The sequence below is a fragment of the Crocodylus porosus genome, unplaced genomic scaffold (assembly GCF_001723895.1).
Source record: "Crocodylus porosus isolate Cpor-Errol unplaced genomic scaffold, CroPor_comp1, whole genome shotgun sequence".
Classification (NCBI taxonomy): domain Eukaryota; kingdom Metazoa; phylum Chordata; order Crocodylia; family Crocodylidae; genus Crocodylus; species Crocodylus porosus.
Window position 1 is genome coordinate 36,251,612 of NW_017728943.1, and position 24,455 is coordinate 36,276,066.

The 24,455-nt window shown below is 39.7% G+C and overlaps 1 long non-coding RNA gene across 1 annotated transcript in view; it reads left to right on the top strand.

The window, feature by feature from the left end:
* Positions 1–20,241, top strand: part of LOC109319530 — a 97,132-nt gene extending 76,891 nt beyond the window's left edge. Inside the window, exons 2-3 of the long non-coding RNA XR_002103529.1 lie at positions 16,973–17,136; positions 19,539–20,241. This is a non-coding gene — a long non-coding RNA (uncharacterized LOC109319530). The remainder of the gene's footprint in view (positions 1–16,972; positions 17,137–19,538) is intronic.
* Positions 20,242–24,455: the final 4,214 nt, after the last annotated feature.

Here is a 24,455-nt window from a genome sequence, read left to right on the forward strand (position 1 = left end):
CTACAGCATACCTAATAATTTAAGCTAAATGGCGCTGGAGCAGGTCAGTATTTACATTTGGGTGATGCAGATAGTAGTGTTCTTTTTTTAATAGGTAGCATACTTACATTTCCAAATAAATAGTGACCTAATACATTGTCAGTGGCTTTGTACTACTGGATGCGCTATGTAGAAAAAAACCCGGTTTGGTTAAAGCAAGGTGTTGGTCACTTTTGGTCATTAAAAATCTGAGTAGGATACAATGTAAATTACCTCTGCATTCCAGCTCCTATTGACCTTCTAGCTTAAGTACTTGAGCTGTGAGCTATTACACAGCTGTTGTGTTTCAGCCAAGAGGTGGCTGATCTTCCTAGTTATTGTGATACATTGTGAAAGCTTTTAATAATACTCTACAGAAGATCAGAGTAGCGTTCTCATGCATTGTCTTATATAGGTAAATAACATGTAAATAACATAAATATAATATTATAATAAAAGTATATAAGTAAAACAGATGATGATGATGATTTGACTGACAGCTGTAAGATTCTATTTCCCAAAGAAAAAGAGTTTAAAAAATTAACACATACCTGACTCCCAGCAGGCTACACTGAGGCTCTTGGTTAATCCCTAATTTTCTAGTATGGTTCTTGATGAGGCAAACCAGCTGATGTGACTCTGAGAGGTCAACATTAATTTCTAAGTGGTATGTTTTTAATTTTCTGTTGATTTGTTCAGCATCATTGTAGCCTGTTGGTTTCATGTGCTCAGAGATGCCGCTGAAGCAAATGGTATTTACAGTCTTTTATTTGTGGGTAGAGTCAGAAGTCACAAATCTGTTTGGGTCTAAGACCATAATGTTTGTTGTGTTTGTTTCCAGGTTTTTGGTGTGGCTCTGTCTGCATTTGTAAATTATCTCCAGATACTCTCCCAGGGACTACTGTTCCTATTCATCATAGGACTTAAAGCTTTGCCTTCTTGGCCACATCCCCATGAGCGGGAACGTGTGTTTTGCAGTGCCTCAAAGGCTTTTGAGGTGCTGCAAAACACACATGGTGCATGTGAATTGGTTTGCTGTGCTGCATATTTCCAGTGTGGTGGCAAAAAGAGATACGGGTATCTAAAAATCCTGGTATCTAAAAATGGGGCAGTCCAGAGCCACACTCCAGCTGCAGACTCAGCTGCAGCCCCAGGAGGCCCCAGGGCCCTAAGTAAGGCTGCTGGGGCCAGCCCAGGTGATAGCCCCAGTGTCCCCTACCACACCCGAGGCAATTTACCAAGTTCCTGTGCAAGCATGTGCAAGCGTGCAAATATGTGCCACTGCTAGTTGTCCCTGGGGAAATGCATGTGCACACATGTAGGATGTGCCCTTTGTGTCTTGTTTGAAATCAGTTGACCTTTGTTTCAGTTATGGTCATGTGCATGTTGTAAGAAGGGGAATCAAGTACACACAGAGTGCATCTACAAGAGACATTATTACACAGTGGTTACCGTGCATTTGTTTAGTATTTGTATTTAACACATTTATAACTTGCATAATCAAGTACTAAATAAATGCACAGTAACCAGAGTTACAGTACTGTACAGTAGTGCTAGTGACTGCCTTTTAAGTGACACTACTGCACAATAGCCTAATAATACTGCACAGTAGTCTATTAGCATTGTTGGTGCTGTGATACACTACTGTGTAGTATTATTCGGCTACTGCACAGTCTGTGTCTCATGTAAACACACCCAAGGCCTTTTTTTATATTAGGGAAAACCTTCAAAAGACACAAACGGTGCTAGAAACTGAAAAGTTATCTAATCATCATTTGTGCCTTTCCTCTCCATGGACTAAGACCTTGTAGTGGTGGGAAGGCTTGTGTGCCCCAGTGACCCTCAGAGTTATGTCACCTGAAGTCTTACGCTCCTGGCAGGATCACCTATAGCAAACAAGATAGAGCAGAGTTTCCAGACAAACCATAGTCCAACCCAAGTTCTCAACACTGGATCAGGTGGAAGAAGATCTTAGGATCTCAATAGATATAAAGATGGAAGAAGGCTGCAGTAACGTGGAGCTCTTCTGTTGTCTAGGGTTCTCCCTTGCCACTGGGCTCAGTTCTCCACCTCAACAAAATCCACTGGTTGCTGTTTCCATGCACCAGCTTCCTCATGTTAAATGAAATCAATGCGCAGCCTTCTACCACAGGAAATAACACACGCTTTTGTACCAACCTCCAAAAGTCCTGTGGTGATGGATCAGTGGTGATTACAAAGACATGGCTAGTAATTTGGCAGTCTCTAGCCATGAATCTGCAAGCAGGTAGCAGTAGCCTGATGGTCATTTTAGACCTGGGTTGACACAGGGTGCAATTAGGCAGCTGCTACCATGATTGAAAAGTCCTATTCAGGATCTCCCCTGCTTACCTTACATGGAGAAGGGCCAGAAAATGTTCCCTAAACCTAGACTGTCTTACCTGCTCATGGCTAGATAACCTGGTCCAGCGTGATCACTCTCTCTGTGGTCAAAAAACACAATAAGAAAACAATGATTTTTGCAACAGAACATTTGCACCTTGATGGATAACAAAGACAATGAATGACCAGAAAGGGGAACTTCCATCATCTCTTAGGGAACTAGTGAAATACAGCATTGACATTGCAACTCTGAGTGAGCCAAGATTACCAAATGAGGACCAGCTGAGGGAAGAGTGGAGGCTACATCTTCTTCTGAAAAGGGAAACCAACCCAGGAAAGACATGTTCATGGTGTCAGCTTTGCCATCCAGAATCAGGTCATCAGTCAACTTATGGAGCTCCCTATGGACATTAACAAATATTTTATGACCCTTTGTCTTAAGCTCAGCAACAACCAGTATGCTGCCATCATCAGTGCATTTACCCCAAAGCTTGATGTTGATGATGTCAAAGAACAGTTCTACTCCAGATTGACTAATACTCACAAGGAGGACATAATCATTCTCCTTGGTGACTTCACCATCAGAGTTGAACATGACCTGGAACTCTGGAGTGGCATTGTTGGGAAGGAAGGAGTAGGGAAAGCCAACTCCAGCAGCATCCTTCTCCTGAGCAAATATGTCTGAGCATAGCCTTGGCATCACAAACACGATCTTCAGGCAGAGTGGCAAATACAAGATCACCTGGAGATACCCTCTGTCTAAGCACTGGCACTACCTCAACTATGTTATTGTTAGAGCCCATGATCAAATGGATGTCCACAACACGCGAGCCATGAGAGGAGCCAAAGACTGCTGGACAGATCACTGTCTCATCTGATCCATTATAAACATCTGGCTTGCTCTGAAAACAGGCAAAAGCACCAAATCTTTTCAAGACCCCAAACTCTGTAGGGATCTCCAACAGCATGTCCAAGGAAAGCTCTCTGCCTTGTCCACAAGTGAAGGAAACATTGAGGAACTCTGGAAGGGGTTTAAAACCACAATTCATATGGTCTGTACTGAGTCCATTGGCTATACCACCCATTGATACCAAGACTGGTTCAATGACAGCAATGCTTACATCCAAATCCTCCTCGATCAGAAGAGAAGAGCTCATTCTGCTTGGCAAGGCAACTCCTCATCTAAGCAGAAGAAAGAGACATATCAGCTCCTCAAAGCTGAAGCTCAAAGGAGAGTCCAGGAAATCAAAAATCAGTGGTAGCACAATAAAGGCAAAGAGATCCAGCTCTTTGCTGACAAAACTGGCATATGTAACTTTTTTCAGGCAACAAAAGTCATCTACAGCCCAACTTCCCATGGTCCTACTTTCCTGCAATTGCACAATGTCTTAATGCGCTTTAAAGACAATGAATCTACCCAGGCTAGATGGAAAGAGCACTTTGAGGCATTCCTGAACCATGAGTCATCTGTGGCAGATACCACGGAGTACATTCCTCAAAACCCTGAAAGGGGATTCCTTGCCAAACTGCCTATCCTAGAAGTCTGGTATGCCATCAAAGGAAACTAAGAACAACAAGGTTACAAGACCAGATGGCATACCTGCTGAAATCTATGAGGCTGGTGTCAAGGAACTGGTACTGAGACTCCACAAATTTATTCTGCCCTTCTGGAACAAAGAAGACATCCCTGGGGACCTAAGGACTGCCAACATCATGATTATCTTCAAGAAAGGAGATCAATCTGTGTGTGGGATTTAATGAGGGATCACCCTCCTTTCAACAGCAAGGAAAATCCTTGCCCACATCCTCCTGAACTGTCTTCTACCTCTTGTTGAGGAAATCCTGCTGGAATCTCATAATTTTAGGCCATCCCATGGGACAACTGACATGATCTTTGTTGCCCACCAGGTCCAAGAAAAATGTCAGGAACAATATCAAGACCTGTATACAGCCTTCAGTGACCTCACTAAGGCTTTTTATTCTGTCAATTTTGAATCCTTGTGGAAAGTAATGGCCAGGTTTGGACATCCTGAAAAGTATATCAAGATCCTTAGGCTTCTTGATGAGATCTATGTGACCATACTATGTAGCAGATCAGAGACAGATCCATTTGTCATCCAAATTGAGATCAAGCAAAGATGTATCATCACCTCAATTCTGTTCTCCATTTTTGACAGTCATATTGGTCCTTATTATGGACCACCTTCCTTCTGAAATTGACATAAAATACTGAATGGATGGAGGGCTCTTCAATCTGGGACATTTTTTAGTTAAATACCAGAGTACTCAAAGCAACCATCTTTGACCTTTAATATACTGATTACTGCACTATCCTTTGCCCTGCAAAGACACCAAGATTCAGTGCGGTTGTCATTCCCACTTTCCTCTACAGATGTAAAACACGGGTGACCCTACCATCATCATCTCAAGAGCCTGGAGAGGTATCACCAGTTGATACCTCCAGCAAATCCTACACATCAAATGAGAAGATTTCTGTACAAATGCCAGCATCCTTGCCAAAGTCCACCCTACCAGCATTGAGTCAGTGATCATCAAACAGCAATTTCGCTGGACTGGACATTGTGTGCAGATGCCTGATTGTTAACTCTCAAAACTAGTGCTCTGTTCCCAGCTTAGTAACAGCCTGAGATCTCACAGTGGCCAGAGAAATCATTGCAAGGGCACAGTGAATGCATACCTCACGAAAACGGATGTTGACATCAGGAGCTGGGAGGAGCTGGCTGTTGACTGATTCCAGTGGCACTGCAACTTCAATCAAGTGGCAATTCATTCTGAGGTGAAGCATCTTGCCCTAGAAGCAGAAAAGTGAGAAGGGAGGAAAGAAAAGGAGAGAAATCCTAGCCTATGGCCTACTCTGCCTTGTGGCCAGACTTGTAACTTCTGGGGATGGGTCTGTGGCTCAAGGATTGATCTCTTAGTCACCTCAAGACTCGCCAGTGAGCCATGGGATCATCCTTGAATTGAGGGACTGCTGTCAGTGACTTATGCCTTTGAAAATCTCCCCATTATAATAATGTAACCAAGTCCAGGCTACATCATCAGTCATATGGAGAGCTGTTAGTTTGATGATGTAGGTTCAGCATGGGCAGGAGTTACTGAGCTATGTGACAGTGAGGGACACTCATTAATTCCCCCTTCAAATCATTAACAGCATGTCCACCAAAGGAATGTGACTGATCTTTTATCATTGATCCTGAGGTATTTTGTGCAGAGTGCAACAGGGCTTGCAGCTTTGTTAGGCTCCATCATGAATATGAATGGAAACTAGATACCGCTACTGGAAAATGTGACCACTAAGAGAAACCTTTTTGCTCAGTAGAAATAAATATCAGTACCATTCTGTAAACACTTCTCTGCTTTCAGACAAAGAGTAAAAATAATAGTCAGGGACAGGACAGAGGAAATTACTCAGAACACTGAGTAGATACCTGTTTAAAAATGTGTTTCAGCCTGCAAATTGCATACACAGCTATTAACTTAGTATTTTTTCTAGTTGTAGTTGAGACTATAGGCTATGCATTACATAGCCAGGCATACCACCATCATAATGCAACTGAACTCTCCTTAGTGATGTAATTGGGATAAGGATAAGGAGTCAACTTAATAGGAGAGCAGCAGCTCGAGCAGCAGAAGAGGTGAGCTTGTTTTGGTACTGGTGGGAGAACCTTCACAACTTTGAGGCAGAAGAGTTTGGATAAGCATCCAAAAGGTGAGACTTTTATTCAGAATTGGATTGGGGCCCAAGGATCTTTTCATCTCTGAGCAAACAGCCTTTGGTTCTCTCAACAGAGGCCATTTTGCAAGAAGCCTTGAGAACACTGAATCTTTTTCAATACTATGCGGAAGAAGAAAAATGGGGCTTAAACTTTTATTGAGGCTTCTGGATCACACAAGCCATGCATGAAGGATGTGCCATCAAACCATGAGTAAATGGGGAAAAAATGTAAAATCTCTTTCATCCCTTTCTAGAAGAACAGAGACTTATAAGTACTTAGTTATATTCCATTGTATAATAGCATTTTTTCCTGAACTAGTTTACCTATCTGTAGTTCTTATATACCAGGAAGAATATATCAGAAAGTATGCCAAGCCTGGTGAAACATGGCAGTGTACTGGAGAATCAGTAGTGCATTGAGATGTGAAGGATCTTAATTCCAACTAAAAGGTGTACATTGAAATGGAAAACTTCTAACACATTAGTTTTAAGCCAGGATGGGAAATTATAATGTAAATAGGCAAAATACCAAGTGTGACTTCATTTTTTGTTTTTAATTCTAGACAGTTTATACATTTTCAAATAAGATTTACATGAAAAACATGGATAACTAAATAAACTAAGCAAGTGTATGATTAATGTTTTTAAAATAGTAAACACTTCCCATTTGTAACATTCCTGTAACACATTGGCAGGGAAAGCCGTATTTTTCTTCCTGGTTTGCAAGGCTGTCTGTGTTTTATTTATTTACTGTACACATTCTTTTTATGTTCAATGCCTCTTTTTTATTTAATTCACAGAAGAGCTTTGGTCACTGGCAAGATCATTAAATTATAGTAATATTTCTTTAATTAAATGTTATTATAATATATATATATAAGATAAATTATAGAATATGTAATTAAAAGCGACCGACAGGCCAAATACCAATGAAACATGTAAATTAAATTACCTGTTTGAATAAGACTAAGTATAATAATAATAAAAGGAGAGCCTCCAAGCAGGGTTGTTTTGTACTATTTTAAAGTGGTACAGTTTATGTTTTAACAACAGGGTAGGTAATGGCACAATCCCCCTACACATCATTTTTTTTATGTTCTAAGGGAACTTCAACAGAAGCTAGGTACCTGCCTGCTCAGACGTATTAAGCACATCTCCTGCACATATACAGAAGCGTGAATTTAGGAACTCACAGAAATTTTGGGCACTTGTACACGTGATTAAAATTGACCATTTTGGTAGTTTAATTGCATCACAATATATGTGTGGGGTTTTTATTATTTAAATGAGTTTGCTTATTGCAAACTAAACTACATCCACATGTAGTTTAGTTTGCAACATAGCTGTTTGTAATGTTGCAGCCTTTGACAGCTTCCCCCCACCCCCTACCACATGAGAGGCAGGCTGAAGGCATAGAGGGGCCCAATCTTTTTTTTTCTGTTGATCCAGCCCGCCTCTCCTGTGGCTGGGGGGTGAGCTGTGGATGGGTCAAGTGGCCCTGGAGCTGCAGAGAGCCCCAGTCCTTCCTTCCATGGTGTTGGTGCCTCCTGGGGCTGCCCAGATGAGCTGCTGGCAGGTGGGTGCTGCCCCAGGTCAGGCTCAGGGAACAGCTGGATTGGGCTGGGTGCTGCCTGTGAACTGGAGCTGCCCCCGCCCCCTAGCCACCCACCCGGGTGGCCCTGGGAGGTGCCACCACCATGGAGGGAAGGTCCAGGGCCCACTGGCAGCTCACCTCCCAGCCACGGGAGAGGTGGGCAGGCTCCACGGGAAAAAAAAAGAAACAGGCCCCTGGCTGTTTTTTTTTCCCCCCACAGCAGAGCCTGATCATGTGAGCTGCCTGTTGGCCACACAGCTCCTAAGCTGTGTGGGGCCCAGTCCTTTCCTCTGCAGTGGCAGCACCCCCTGGAGCCACCCAGGCAGGATGCTAACTATGCAGGTGCAACCCCAGCTCACAGACAGCACCTGCTGGATCCAACTCCCCCCCAAGCCCATGCACTGGAAGCCCCACAGGTGCTGCTCCCCTTCAGCTTGAAAATGTATGAGGCATATCAGTGTAGAAGACTGGGTAGACATGTACCTTATGGATTAACTAAATAAGATTATATATAGTGATATATAGATATAAATCTTATTAGTATATATATGATATATTATAATATGTTATTATTATATAATAAATATAGGCACAAAATGGGTTTTGTGTCCACTGGCATTGTAGTTTTCTGTTTGGCCTATGCCTAATTTTAGTTACGCCCCTGAACGTGCACTTTGGCACACAGCAAATTGTCCTAGGTAGGGATAGGGGAGGCTGAGGCCAGCACCTGTGCTGGTCCCAGCTGTATTACTTGTTATCCTGGTGCAACAGGGGTGCAGATCCGGCAACATGGAGCCTGCTGGCAGACAGGGCATTGCTCTGGATGGCCAGTCCTCTGCTTGTTCTAGTGCACACTATGGATGCATGCTCTGTGCTGCTTTTTTCCCCCCAGAGTTTTTTTTTTTTGCTACTGGGTTTTCACAGTCCCTGTGTGCAGTTTGTAGTGCTACAAAGCGGTTTGTGGTTCTACAAATCACATGCCCCTGCATGTGGAGATCCGCCCTATAACTGAGTGAAATCTTTCATACAAATCCTTTTTTCATCAAAAATACAGATTTAGCAAGACCAAAATATTTCACAAATGTGAATTAATTTCCCCAAAATTTTCAGTAAAAAATTCTAGAGAAAAAAATTGGAATGACTTTTTTGTATTTTTAAATGATAGGTTTTGAATTTCAAGTTTTGAATTTGAATAATAAGTATGAAATTACCTCTTGTTTTTAAAATGTTCTTTCATTTTATTTTTTGAAATAACAGAAGAAACATTTTATGGGAACAAGGCATGATGAACCCCAGACTTTTTGTGATCAAGAGCTTTTTGATTAATTGAAACATTAATTTTTGTTGTCATTCTATCTAGAACTAAATTTTCTTTGAAATTCATTTTTTTCACCCACCATCACTTGTGAGCTGCTTAGACTGTGTGTTATGTTGTAGGTAAATAAAAGATACCAGTCATAGGTTTGTAACACATCATCTATGCTCAAGAAATAATGCTAAAAAATATTGAAACAGGAGATTTTCAGTAACATATACATGAATTTACTCTTTCAGAGATATTGTATTTCAATATATGCTTAAAAATAAAACATACCCTAGGTGATTTTGATAAATATAAAATGTAGCAATTATTATCAACTACTTAGTCATTGCTCAATCAGATACTGGAGGCACTATGTTCAAATGAGTTGTTTGCTTAACAGGTGTTTTCTTCCCAGTTCTGTCATTGATCTTTTGGGATTTGGGATAGTTACTTAGCTGCCTCAGTTCCACCCTTTTTAATGTGGAGATAAAGATATTTATCTCCTTTGCGATCTGTGGATGAAACGTGCTACACAGGAAATGCCTGTTATAAAAGTACTATGGCATTCTATAGCAATGGCCCAAAACACTACAGCCCAAAAGAGTGTTAATGTTACAGAGTCTCAAGTTAAGATTTTTATAAAGACAGTACTAGAGTCAGTTCTGGTGTTGTGACTCAATTATGCTAATAGGGAGGGAAAGCGTGGGAGATTGCTATCAATATCTTTAAACAGAGATGTTTAAAAAACTCAAAAGAGCTCTGTTTGAAATGTTAAATCCCCTTATATCAGAATGCATACAAGTTGTTCACACCAATATAAATCAATATAATGAGATCAAAATCTGGCCTACGGTCTCTAACGAGGAGAAACAAAGCCTTGGCTTGAAACATTCCTAATTCGGGTATTTTTAATACAGTCAAAACCACAAATTTTACCAAAGTACAGGTTGTTCAGATTCAGTGCTTGGATTCATCTCATTATGGAGAGATGCAAGCCATGAAACCCAGATTAAAGGTTTTGAAATGTCTTAGAATGGAGGCATATTTGGCAAGTTATATTCCTATGGGTTAGCAGAAAATGTTGGCAGTTCAGTTCACACTAAGTTTTGTTCTAAGTTTCTGATTCAAATGCATCTGAAACTCACAACACAAGTCAGTCAAAATGATGGAGTTTTCCATGGGTTCTGTCTGAAACCACAAATCTTTTTTTATGAAAGAGAGGGGCAAATCTTAGCTCTGATTTGTCCAAAACTGTTACAGACTCTTCTGGGAACCTGGGTTTTATTTGGGTTTGTAAGGAAATCCATTCCTGGTTCCCTGAGAAATATTCTTACAACTGTAGGCTTTGTCCTGGCTTCGTGGATGTCAATGGGAATTCTGCCAACGACTTCTGTGGAGCTAAGATTTCACCCCAAAGTTCCCTTTCTTTGCGTTACTCAGTGAGACAAGTTCTGAGGGCTTTACTCAGTTATTACTACTGCCTCACTTTGGACAAAACATGTATTGACTTCGAAACTAATTTTCAGAAGCTCAGGATTTGACTGAATGTTTAGTTCTCTTCACCCTTAACTTTGTTTGCTACTGAGAAAGCATCAGTTATCAAAGGTACTTTGACTTTGCCAACTGAAATTCATTTGAAGAAGGGTAGCTTGCCAAACGCATATAATTCAGTGCATAGGCACTGACTTTTATTTTTGCTGGGGGGCCTAGGGAGAGGCTTAAGATGATGGATATGTGTAAAGTTTTATGCATTTCAGGTGACAACCCTCTTCCCGAGGGGGGCCTGAGCCTTCGGGCCCCCATGTGCTCTACACCCATGTTTTCATGTATTCATTCTTTCAATCATATAATGTTTTGTGCTTCAGTTTCCATTTTGATTACATGTACTAAACACATTTTCATCTGGACAAAGGGACATATTTTTCAGTACTTAACAAAGCATTTGTGGATACCTCAAAAATCCATGTGTATGGTATAGCAGCACTCATTGTGCTATCTGTACAGACAGCACATAACATACCTCCTGATTAGAAAAGTATTGTTTTGTTATCTGACCTGCAGCCTGCTATACTGAGTAGCTGTGGCAAAGCCCTTCTATCTGATCGATCCTTATTTAATAAACAATGTTATCGATGCCTGTGAGGCAGCTGTACAGTGTGTGACTTTGGAACATCAAAACATTCATTGGATTGCATTAATTGGCACATTCATTCATTCCCTACATGCATGGCAACACTGAGGTTTTTTTGGCCTGGCACACGAGACTAAAACTAAAAATTGAAATTACAAAATCAAACTGTAGTTATATGTATTCCTTGATGTCTTCCCAGGTGAGCTACTGGGCTTCATGCTAATAACTTCTAAAGCAAGCAAACTTCAGCTAATTATGTGCTAGTTTATTCTCCCTTGCTAAATTTTGGCAGGTTGCTTCTGTAAATTATGAAAAATAAATGTGAAATATGCAGATGTCTTTTTGTTTGAAGCAGATGTTTGGTCCGCCTTGCCAGAATCTAATCAGCTGTTTCCCTTGAGTTTCTGTCTTCCCCCACCCCCAATATTGTCCAAAAGCTATTTGAAAACATGAAGGGTTGGGGATTGTAGATCACAAACAATAGGACAGTGCTGTTTCAAGCTATCTAACAAAGGTAACAGAGTATATTCAGACCATGATTTCCTTTGCTAGAGACCAAAGCAAATCCTGACAGAGGCTTCTCTTGCACAAAATCCCTTGGGAACTGTGGTAGAATACAACTGCATTATCCCCTACATTGAGGGTGGGTAACAATACTTACAGTAAAGGGGGAGTGTCTGGCGTGGCCTGGGCACACTACTGTACTGTATCCCTGATAGCAGGCTTGGCAGGCAGTATGGCTGTTGAGCTCCAGCAAGTTTATGAAACTACTTGTCCCTAGCAGAAACCCCAGAGTATGGTAGCAGGATTCCACCTCCCCTCATCTGCCACGCCAGGGCAAGTCTCCCTTCTTGTTGCCTATACAGCAACGAGTAAGAAGTGATACAAATTAGCTTACAAGGAGCTCCATGGGTAGATTACTACCCAACTAGCTGGCTGAAGTATGTCTAGTATCTTTCTATGACTGGATTATAGGCAAAACGGGATGGAAGGTGTAATTCATTTCTTCTCCCCAGTTCTGGTAACTTCATTTTTCTGTGGCCCAATTGTTAACAAGAGTAACTGCATTATCCTCTGACTGTAGGAATTACTGTGGGATGATTATTTGGAAGAAGCAGCAGATCCATGATATATGCTTTTTTAAAAATTTGCTCAGAGTCAATTGTGTTACTTAAGATAATGAACAACGTTCTAATAACAGCAACTTTGTTAAGGATTCTTCCTTGCCTGGATCCAGCATACCCCACAGGAGTGTTTCCACCTAAAAATAATATTACAGTTACAATATGTTATACAGTGTGGAAAGGATCCAGATTTATCATACTAGAATTTAAGTTTCTGCCTTCTCCACATTAAAGCTACAGCAGGCTCAGTAGAAGTTCAGTCATATGACTAGTAATCATTTACTATTACTGTATTTAGCACCTGCATAGCACCTTCTACTTAAGCATATGAAAGCATTCAACAATCAGGAATGAATTTGAATTTCCAGCACTCCTCTGAGGTTAGTCTCATTATCTTAACTTTACAGAGAAAGAAAACTGAAATACAGAAATAGGTGAAGTGACTTGTTCAAGAGGAGGTAGGATGCTCTTCATGTTAAAGCACTGTACTGGGATTTGTGAAATCCAGGACTGCTCCTACCTTTGTCACAGGAAGAGTCTTTACTGTAAGTTCCTCTAAATCACCTTTCTAAGGTTCTTCAGGGGAAAAGGGTTAGTACATTCCCCATAAGCTTTTATTTCTTTGATCTTTGTGTCATGCTCTGTCAACTGCTGTGTTCTACTGGACTCTTGTTATGTAACTTGTCCAGTGGCTCCCTGAATTGGTAGCATCTTAAAGTCACTTGCATTCAGTTGGAGTTGGAGTCCAGACACCAAGAACTGTAAGATGATGTGGTCTATGAGCAATTTCTGAATAACCTGTGCTTCAGCAGCAGTGAAGATATTATTTTCTGGTGTCCACACCCTGGGATGGCAGTGGCAGCAGCTGCCATTCTTGTCACTCTTCTAAGTGGGTGCCTGGGGCTCATTATGCAACTATTACTGTTACAGTTGATCAGAAACTCATTTTGGGAGGCACAATGACATTAAAGGACTGTAAATTAAGCTGCTTACAGAAGCTACAGAAGGGGACCTTGATCATGCTGTAACTTTTTGCACTTTACACAAAGCACTTAAAATGATAGTGTCACCAAAACTAACAGGAGTTCAGCGTTTGATGGTGAGGGCTGGGTGCCTCTATGTGCCGGCTGAGCCTAGGAGCCTGCTGTGGAAGCCAGCCAGTCCAATCACTGCCGAGCTGTTCCTCCTTCCCTGCCTTCTGGCTGGCTGCAAAGAGCTGGCAGAGATTCATTCCCCTGTGTGTGTGTGGGGTGGCAATGTGAGGCCAGCTTGGAGACTGTGCTCCCTCCTTGTCAGGGCCATTGGGCACCCGTGACCCTCTCCTGCCATGGTGGGTCCTGCTTGGACACCACCACCCCCAACTGCTGCTCAGCTCCTCCCCCTACCCCAGCTGCTGTTGGCTGCACAGGGACTTTGCCTCCTCCCTGTGGCAGACCCAGGGACATGACACACAATCCGCATAGGGAACTGTATACAAGTTCCTTAAACCACTCTAATTTAGTGTGCCTTCATTTACCACCTGATTTAACAAGGGTTACATTTTCACATGATCAACCATTTTAAAAGCATTCTGCAGCTGTGCACGTGTGTTATGACATAGCTGTAGAGTGCTTTTAGGGGCCAGATGATGCAAAAAAAAGTCATTTCTGTGTGTAGCCAGAGAGTTCTTGTTCCAGAGATTCTATGAACCTAGGACTATAATTATCATATGTGGATAAAAAGATAAATGCTGATAGGGTGACGACGAGGCAACAATAACAATGGGTGTATTTTGATTACAGTTCTGTTAGGACAGTTGTGGAATTTTCTACAGCACTGTTAGAAAAAGAAAAGAGGATAAAAATATAGGAAAATAGAACAGTTCTTGGCAATACTCTTTCAATCCAGAGTTAAAAAGGACACATTTTAGACGTTACCAAAACATTTGTTTAATCTGACTGCTTCATCAACGATTAGTATTTTTAAGAAAATGAAACCTCCGAAGGATGTATGAATATATAGCCCTTTGATTATTCAAAAAAATTGTACAAATCAAAATAAATTTGCCTGAGCAATTTAAAATAATTAACCTTTGACAAACCTCCCTCTCTGGTAATGGAATAGTAACTATATGAATAAAAGATAAGTCGTGACATTCAATGAATTACAATATTCATCCCATAAATTACTAGATAAAATAGCTATATAATCTGCATTTTTATAACACTAAAATGTCCTGAACAGTAGCCCACTGTACCTTTCATGTTCCTTTTAAGTTTAGCAGTCTTGCTTAAGTTTGCTTTATTCTGTGTTTTTATTTCTTTGAGTTATCAATTTTTTTCTAATTTAATTGTCTAATTCCAAATAATATGAATTTTTTGGACTCTGTGGCACAGACCATTCCTGTTTTAAAAGGGGGTCTCTGTTATACTGGAAATCTATGCTACAAAAAGATTCTCCTGAACTGTAACAATAAGTGCAAATTATGATCGTGGGAATCTCCTGTTATATAACCAAGTACAATGCCAATAAACCAGGGGTGTAAACCGCATGAACATATGGACAAAATATGGTCTGAATGGCATGATTATATTTCTCAGACCATAATGAATTCATCCCAAGGTGCAACTGTACATCTGTTGTTATAGTGTTCACGATAGCAAACACTATAGTTAAGGTTGCAGTTTAACGCACGTTATGACCACCTGTTTCCATTCACTAACAACTTTCTTCAAAATTATTCCTTTTGGACTGGCTCTTTACATCAGATCCAAAATGCTAATAACTTTTTCTTTTTTTGGAAAATCTGGTCAACTATTTATAGATTAAGCAAGCTGAAAAAAAAAACATTTTTCTCCTTAAAATACTGTTTACACATTTATTTTCTAAAAGGTTCATTAAAAAGAGTTGTTTTTAATGGACTGATTCAATTTGCATTGGCTTCAGTGAGCACTGAATTTGTGTTTAAGGGCCCTATTCTTCATCTTGTTTAATTAGTGAAGCAAAGTAGAGAAACCCATTAGAAAGCTTTAATCATTCCAGGTGGACTTCAGTGAGGTGTAATAAGTTTGATGCCTCATCCTTTTATTAATCAGCAAATTTATTGGTGATTAAATCTACTTTAAGGCAGGCAAACTTCATCTTCAACCTTTCCAGTACGATCTTAGTTGCATAACTGTCTCAACCCTATCATGCTTTGAATTTCAATGCTGTGGTTAATATTTGTTATTTTTATTTCCTTTTTTATTCCTTATTTCCCAAACTGAAAGAAAAATCCCCAAATGTAGTGCCTCAAACTATGGTAATGAAAAACAGTTTGCAGATTTAAATCCAAAAAGTCAGGAGGCAAATCCAGGAAGTCAGAAAGCAAACGTTAAGGAAGTTTTCAGTGTGCTATTAACTTGTCCACATGGTATATATTTCGAAGCATTTTCAGTTGCTTATGCATACATATGCTGTGTTTGCAGTGTAAGCAAGCTGACATTATGAGTTGAATGTGCTGCCTTTTATATGCTTATATTTGAAACCTTAACTTTGTTTATATAGGTTAGAACATTTACCATATTACTATGTGGTTTCACTAAATAAATCAAAAGTCCTCAAGCAGTTGTACACATCAGTTGTACATAACTGTTATTGCATTCTTAGAAAGGCTGGGTGATATCGTCTAGTGGTGGGTACTTTGGGAACTGCATATTGCAGTACGATTTCCCATTGCTGAATGACTTTTGTAGCATTTTCACCTGTGGGAGAAAAAGGTGTGACCATGAATTTGAATTCTGTTCTGATATTTCTCTGTAACAGACGCCTTTGAAGAATTAGCCGTTCTTCAAAGAATCTGTTAAACCAACTCCCCTTCTGCCCGTCTCTGGCAGCTGTCCAAGTGTAAGATAAAGATTACATGGCTGTTTCTGAAAAGAGTACCAGCTAACCCCCTGTCATGGTCAATTCCCTTTCAATGGGGCAAATACTGTTCCCAGCACACAGCTTGAATAGCCAGGCTATACTCTGGGGAGATCCACCGAGGTCAGGAAGAAATAAATCCTTCCCCCAGTCTTTCAGGCCTGCAGCAAAGCTGCATTACAGCCATTTCTGTCGCCTCAGGGTTGCCCTAATTTCCACAGCTGCAGTATTCCCCGTCCATTGCAGACTAACCAAAGTATCAACATACTGAAGGATCCTTCACCCCAACAACCTGATCATTCCCACGCCTTAAAGCTCCCTGAATGTTGGGCATGGGTAATGTATGGGGAATTCCCTTTATCTTGAACTTTTGTACTCTTTCAGTACCAATAACATTACCACACTAAGCTTTTATGCATACATTGGTAAGCCTTAAGGAGATGAACACCATTATCACTTTATTACAAGGTCTGGCAGCAGGGCAATAGCAGAGTCAGGAATGGAACCAAGGTTTCTTACCAGTGCTCTGACCATCAAGCTACACTGCCTCTGTGATTCAGCACCCTAGCAATCAAGGTTGGCTGTGCCCACAGTAGAGGAAGCAAAATTTACACCAGTAATAGATTTAAATGGAACAGCTGTGGGAGAGCTATTGTTGAGTGCATAATGGCTGCTCCATTTGTCTGAACACTGACATCACATTACCATGTGTTAAGCAAGGATAGTAGTCAGAGTAATGGGGTTTAAAACAATTGGAAAGTTTCTAGAAACATTCTTATGTACTGTTGTTCATAATTATCTTTTTTTTGTTTGTTTGCAACAGAATCTGATTATTTCCTACCAAGCTATCATTCTCTAAGGCAGGACAGAGGAAGTTGTTGGCAAGATGGGCAGATGGATGGCAAGCTGCCACATGGCCTGAAGCGTGCAGTCCACATTTATCTAGACCCAGAGGGCTTAGCATGGCACATTTTAGAGCCTACAGAAGTAAGTCAACTTTCAGTGACTTGTTTTTAACAACCGTTTTTTGCTTCATTTACGTGCCCATTATATTTATTGCAGTCCTCTGAAAAGAGGCATTACTGTATTTAGAAAATGATTGCATCAGATTATCATGTTGGCAGAGTTAAGCTGCTGAACTTAATTCTACTCTAAAAATTAGCCTTTTATTTTTTAGAGTGGAAGGGCATGAATATTGCAGCACCAGTGCATTCAAAAATTAGGCAAGTGTATATTTTTCTTTTCTTGATGCCTCTTACTGGCAGTATCAAGAATTATGCAATTGAAATGAAATCAAAGTATAGAAAAGTGTGTTCTTCAAATGTGTTTTGACTTGATAGTATTACAGCCCACTTCATCAAGCACACAATCACAAAATGGACTGTTTTCTTGAACTTGCAGACAGAGTAAATGGCTTACTTCACTAAATAAGAACATTTTCATGTTTTATGTATAGCTATTTCCAAGAAGAGTGTTATTTACATTGATGAATTCACGTGAGGCTATGAAATAAGCCTCTTTTTCTTCCTAGTGGCAACTTGCATGAATATCCTTGTTTCCTATTAAAATGGTGGGAAAGCAGATGTAGCAAAAATTGGCTCATTCTCCCCCCCCATTTCACACTACCATTTCATATGTATAGAGGCCAGATAAAAGAAGGCAGTGGGAGAATTTCAGTTTTATTGTAGCAATGCTGTTAAATACAGCTATTATATCATTTGATTTTTAATTTTCATTTTTGTGCATAAGCTATAGTTTAAAGTCAAAACCTAGCACTGGATCACTCAAGGGACTAGTAATTGGATGCAGAACCTTTCACCTCCAGGTCATTGGTTCAGATTTGTTACAGGTCAGTAGTGCCTGGAAGTTGTTACCATGTGACAGCTGTTCAGTGGCCTTCATGAAATGAGTTGGTGGTCTCAGTTCATTTCCCTGTGAGCAGGTGGCTTCATCACCGATCAAACTTGAAGGCAATAATGCAAAACCTTTGTTGGTTGAAAAGTGTTAGTCTGGGCATAGTACTCAAAGTCACATTTCATAACTTCAGGTGGCAATAGTTTACATAAACTCAATAGACTGTATATAAACTCTAGAGTCAATATACAATAAATAGGACACAAGGATAAATATATGAGGCTAAATCCTCAGATGATGTAAAATGAGCATAGCTCCATTACCTTCTCTGGAGCTGTATTGATTAACATCAGCTGATGATCCCCAGAAAAATTTACATGTCCAGCCAAAATAATCAAAACCAAACTAAATCAACGGGAAAAAATCAAATTTGAAAAAAGAGTCAGAATTGGTAATTTAACTATTCATGATTTAAGTGTTACATATATTATAGGGATATTTTAATTAACCAAAGCCCAAAATTATATTCCAAGGGAGTTCAAAGTAAAGTTACAATTTTAAAGTATTCAGGCCTACTAAGGCTGAGAAGTAGATAGTGAGGGTGCTGACTAAAGAGTGACATAAAGTGCTTATGGCACATACTTATGGCACATATATCTTAATGTCTGTGGTAGCACATTTGATAAACCTGGATATGAAAAATCTATTATTCCCTGAGTTTCAACTTTGTGCTTTAAGGGCTTCCCTTGTGCTCTTGCCTCAACTCCCCTAGCAGGACACCCATGGAAACAGTTTCAAAAGGAGCTAGCAGGTACTTATGGATTCTTTAAAGAGCAGTGATTGTTTGTGCAAAGTCATTTCCAGTGAGGTCTCCTAACACTAAGCAACAGTCTGTATTATGCTGCTGATTTATTATGATCAGTACAGTTGTATTATGCAAAATCACCCATACAGGAAGGGTGATAATTAGTTGAGTTACCTCTGGCATCACAATGCCCCCACTTAAGAGTGACCTGAGCTGTTGAACTAGCTCTGCCTCCATAAACATAACAATTAGAGGAAAAGAATAATGAATTGTTTGGTTTAGATGCAGTCTAAGAAAGATGTAATCTTTCTTCCAAGGCAACCTATGCATGCAATTTCAGTGACTTTAAAATATGTGGAAAGTTTGAAGAACTAAAGTTATTCATTATTCATAATATTCAGAAGGAAAAATGGTCTGACAGAGTGCTTGACATTTCTTTATTTTCTAAAATTAACCTTAATTCATGAACTCATATTTACTTGTGAATTCTCAGAAAAAATATTTTGTACCTTTCAAGTAAGTGCTATATATTGGAAGAGGATTCACTGCGTGGTTCAGATATAACAAAGGTGTTGAATCATTGTAATAAATTCAAAATCCAACTCATTTTCACTGTGGAGCCATGACTGACTCCATGATTTTAGCCTTTGAAAATGGAGACAGGTAGGCAGCTTCTTCCTAGTAATTGCTTTCCTCCATAAGTCCTATGTTTCCTTCTCCCCTCCTTCAGCAAATCACTTTTCTGTAAGTATCTATGCCATACAACAAAGCTCAAAAACAAATGGACAGCAAGGAAAAATATAGGAAGAAGAGGAGGAGAGATGATGGTAAGATGCCATATTAAGCATTCTTGCTCATTGAACTTTGAGAAGATGACCTTACAGAGAGAACTCCCAGGTATACATGTGTCCTGAAGGTTATACACTGGCCAACACTTTTTAAGTGCTGTAGAAAAGGTAGACAAAAGGATGGCAGAGATGATGACTCCCTTTTCAGACAATAAAATCAAATGGAAACTGTAAGGAAGCAGGAAAGAATTGCAAAGAATTCAAACACCATTGGTTTGGCTGGCTAGGATTATGAAACTGTGTATAAACTAGTTATTAAAGTGTAAAATAATTGTATTATGCACATGAAGCATGAATAAAAACAGTATTTTGCTTAAATTCCAGTGTTCAATTTGCTATGATTCTTTAGTTTGGTATTCATTATTCACTTTTCATCAGGATTTGAAAAATTGCCAGGTAGCTGTAAAAAATGTTCATGAATTCTGGAAGTATTAAGAAAGTTAGCACTAGTTTTTGATTCATTCGAACACTTAATTGTGCTGTTCAGTATTTGGTAAGTTTTATTATTCTCCTGTTTTAAAAGTCTGACATCCAATCAACGTACAGAAACAATGCTGTCAGGCATAGATGGTCAGAGAATACAAGCAAAGGGATAATCAAAACAATTTACCAATAAACCATTGTTTAAAAATTCTACATTTAATATATTTGGCAACTATTTACTCATAATGAATGCATATGAAGGAAGGTAGGATCAGGTCACGAATGATTGATTAAGTTAATTTTACAAGAAGTTCAAGAAGATTTTGGTTTAATATATAATATCATATATGGTGCAGGAAAAAGGAAAGATACAGAAGCAAAGCTCAGCTTCATTCTTGTGTCTCTAGCTGAAGTTTGGAGGTACAAGGACATAGCTTAGGGTTACCATATTTCCAGATCCAAAAAAGAGGACACCTGTGCGGGGGAGAGGGGGCAGTGCCGGTGCCCTGTCCCTACCTATTCTTTTGCCCCTCATTGACAAGTCACTCCCCCAGCCCTACTGCTGCCCTCTACTCTGAATCCACTGACCCCAGCCCTGCCACTGCCCCTTACTCCCAAACAGCAGTACTCTGCCCACCACCCCTTGCTGATGCCCCTCACTCCTGACCCACAGCCACCTGGCACTGGCAGTGCCCTGCACACCCAACCTGCAGTCACCTGGCCCTTCCCCTGTGCGTCTCACTCCTGATCTGCAGCCCCCTGCTCCCCGCCCAGCCCCGGTGGTGCCCCTCACTCTCTACCACAGCCCCTGCCCCCTTGCTAGCCCTGCTGGTGGCCCTCACTCCTGACTTACAGCCCCTGCCCCACAGTGCTGCCAATGTCCTGCACTCTGGACCTGCAGCCTCTGCCCCCCAGCCGTTTCCCAAGCAGCTCCTGTGTACACACACACACACACACAATCCCGTGCGGGGAATACGTGACCCCCAACAGTCAGTCACCTTATTCACTGCTCCCAGCAGCCAGCTCGGGAGAGCAGAAAACCCAAACATTTGCTCTTATTTTTAAAACCCACCCAGACGCAGCATAGAGATACCAAAAAGAGGACATGTCTGGGAAAACCCAGACGTATGGTAACCCTAGCATAGCTAAGTGTGCCTTATTTACTCACTCCTCCCCCCCAAAAGAGACAATATGAATGCATTCCTTGAAAAGAAGGGAAAATAATAATGAGATATAACAGCATGGTTACAGCCATGTAAGCATGATGATCTTCCTATGTGATCATCAGGACCAACAACTGGTTAACCAGTCCATTCAATAGTTTTTGTTTTAGAAGCAAGCTCTACTTTGAAGCTGTTATTACACCTACTAAGAGAAATAAACAGTTGTTGAGAGAGTGAAAAATAACCTGAAAAATTCAAATATGAAAAAAGATTAGGAAGAAATTACCTGTGTTAGAACTTCATTAAAGTCATTTATTAGCTTTATAATGCCTAACAGTCTGCTGGCTCTAGGATTTTTCCTGTATGGGAGGAGGAGAAGATATGGGAGCTGTTTCACTTTCATTTGCATTCTTGATCCCTGCTGCTCTGTTTATAGCATTGATGCTATTCATACAGTCTTTGCAATATTAATTTTTAATTTATGATGCTCATTAGGAGGCACTTAAAACAGAACAATTATCATTTATCTTGATATATTATTTACTAAGACTTGCTGTCATGGTTAGGGACCTGTGATTAGTGGGAGGGGAATAGAAAACAACTCCAAAAGGTGCTAGGCTGAAGGGATTGGGGCTTGGAAAGCAGTTGTCATAACCAAAGGTCTGAAGTTCTGATGTCTAAGCGAAAGACTAGAAGTATCTAATCAAAACTCAGGAGGAACCTTCCAAGATGAGCCTGGAACAGTACTTAATGAACCTGCAGGATAATATTAATGAAACTCACTCTTAAACTACCAGCTCATCAATTATTCATCCAGCTGTAGTCCTGATACTTTTCTGTCTTCCTTTTTTGTCTCAACATCATGACTTTTTTTTTTTTACCCTCATTTTCCTTTTGTGGTTTTGCTAACATATTTTCCTTGTAGCATTTCCTCCCTGGGAAATTTAGTTTCTCAAAGCATCTAAACAGGTATTCATAGCAACAAGATTTGGAATCTGTGGATTCTACCCTTTGTGAGACACTTAGCTAAGTGCCCTGGATTATAAAGTTATCATAAACTGAATGAATGGTACGTCAGCCCAGCTAATCTTACTTGTTAAAAACAGCCATATTGAAAGTTTGGATTGTCTGCATGTTTCTTATTTAGCCCATGAAATCTAGCTAGTAGTAATTAACCTGTTTAAAGTTCTGTAATGCCAAACAAAATTTCCAATTAAAAATATCTACTAGGAAACCAGCAGCACCAACTGGGCCTGCTGTTATGATGATATTTTCTAAAGTAGAATATGGCTGCACATATTAAAGTATTAAATATTGTCTGTTCACTGTGGAACTGGACAAGGCTACTGTAAATTTTCCCCAAGGATCTGGAGGTGCTAGATATAAAGATCATCTTTTACTTCACAAAAGAGGCCTTGTCTCTGATAAAATACCTTTGTCTCACCTAATGATAATTTCGAGTTTCAGAAGTGAAGAGCTTTGACTTTCATATGTCTTTTCCTATTTGACAGGATGGGGATACTTTGACGTTTGAGCACTCAGTGACGGTGGGTCTAAATCATAATCTTACTGTTTATTTAATGTAGCTCGTTTAAAATTCCTTGGCGGTTTTTTTTATATTACCTACCTGGCATTAATAATTTCTTGGTTTTGTTTTGACCTTGTAACCTGGTCTCCAGTGATTTGGCTTTAAATTGTTGGCAAATCATTGCATTGTGATCCAGACCAATGTTGCCAAACACCTTTGGTGAGTCGTGCCTGAGCTTCTTACCTGAAAACCCTGTTAGGGTGACTAGTCCAGCTAGACATGGCTTCTGATGAAGTGAACTTGGGTTCATGAAAGCTTGTGCTTTTTATATATATCATATTTAGTTAGTTTGATGCATATTTATTCTGTCTTCTGACTGATTTAAGACTAACACAGTTAACTACCTCTCACAAGTCTGGCTAGGAGACATTGCGTTTCCAAAACAAGAATATTTAGGAATCAATGGGTCCCCTGTTCAATAGTTTTAATAAGTTTCTTCCTTTTGTTCACTTTCTTAGGGAATTTGTAAACTGGTATTTACAATTGTATTTACAGACACAGAAGAAAAAAGACCCTTCATAGAAGTATTCCAGAGCTGACACAATAGACTATAATGAATTTTTCAAAGTAGTGGAGCAGAAACAATGCACAATACCTCAACTAGCATTTACAGTTTGTAGCACTTTTCCTTGCTTAGCCACTTTACAAACATTAACTGATTGATCTTCTGCAGCACCCCTGTGTGCAAGGTATGTAAGCATTGTTAGCCTCTTTGTTATTTTGTACCAGAACTTCATTAGGAACTGGAATGTGAATGCAAAAAGCATGGGAGGAATCTTTCAGAACACAAATCATTTGCTTAAATTATTTTGCACCCTGTAGTAGATTTAGATCCTCTTGTATAGAAAATATTGCTTAATGGGAACACTCCCACTCCCCCATAAACAACTATATAGAACCGCCTCCCCGCTCCCGCGGTAAATAGTAGCCTGTAACTAGAGACGGTCATAATCAAATCCAACCATTTGTTTGATAAACTTTTTCTTTGTCAGCTGAGAAGCATATTAACAAACAGATTTTCTCTTATTATTTCAATGATTTTAGGTAGAATTTTGAAAAGCACCTCTGTAACATAAGAGAAAATTCTTTTGAAAAGGAACCTGAGCACCTACAGACCGAAATCTCATTGATTTTCTGTAGAATTTGACTCCTAAATTCCTAAGTGACTCCCAAAAATGTGACTTGGACTCCTAAGTCCTTTAGGCACTTTTAATATTAACCTTAATTGATGCTAATATAATAATTGTCATGTTATTTACGATTTCCTCCATCACTTAGCAAAACATTTTTTAATTAGTTCTTGCATTATCCAACCAACTCCACCTTTGCTACTCCTGTAATCTAATGATGGAGTCACAATTTATCATAAACCTTTTTAGAAGATAGGTAATCAACTTAACCAAGTTGATTACACAGGCAGCTGTTCAGCAGTCTTATGATATAAAAAAAAATAAGTCTCTTATTTGCAGGCATAGAATAGGTTAAATCCACAGAGCCTCTAATCTTTGATCCACAAATATCAAAATGTTTACTGTATTATTTTAAATAACTATGACTATCATATCCCTTTTAAATTATAAACAATGAGAACTGAGCATAAAATATCCTGTCTTTTCAGTTTCTCT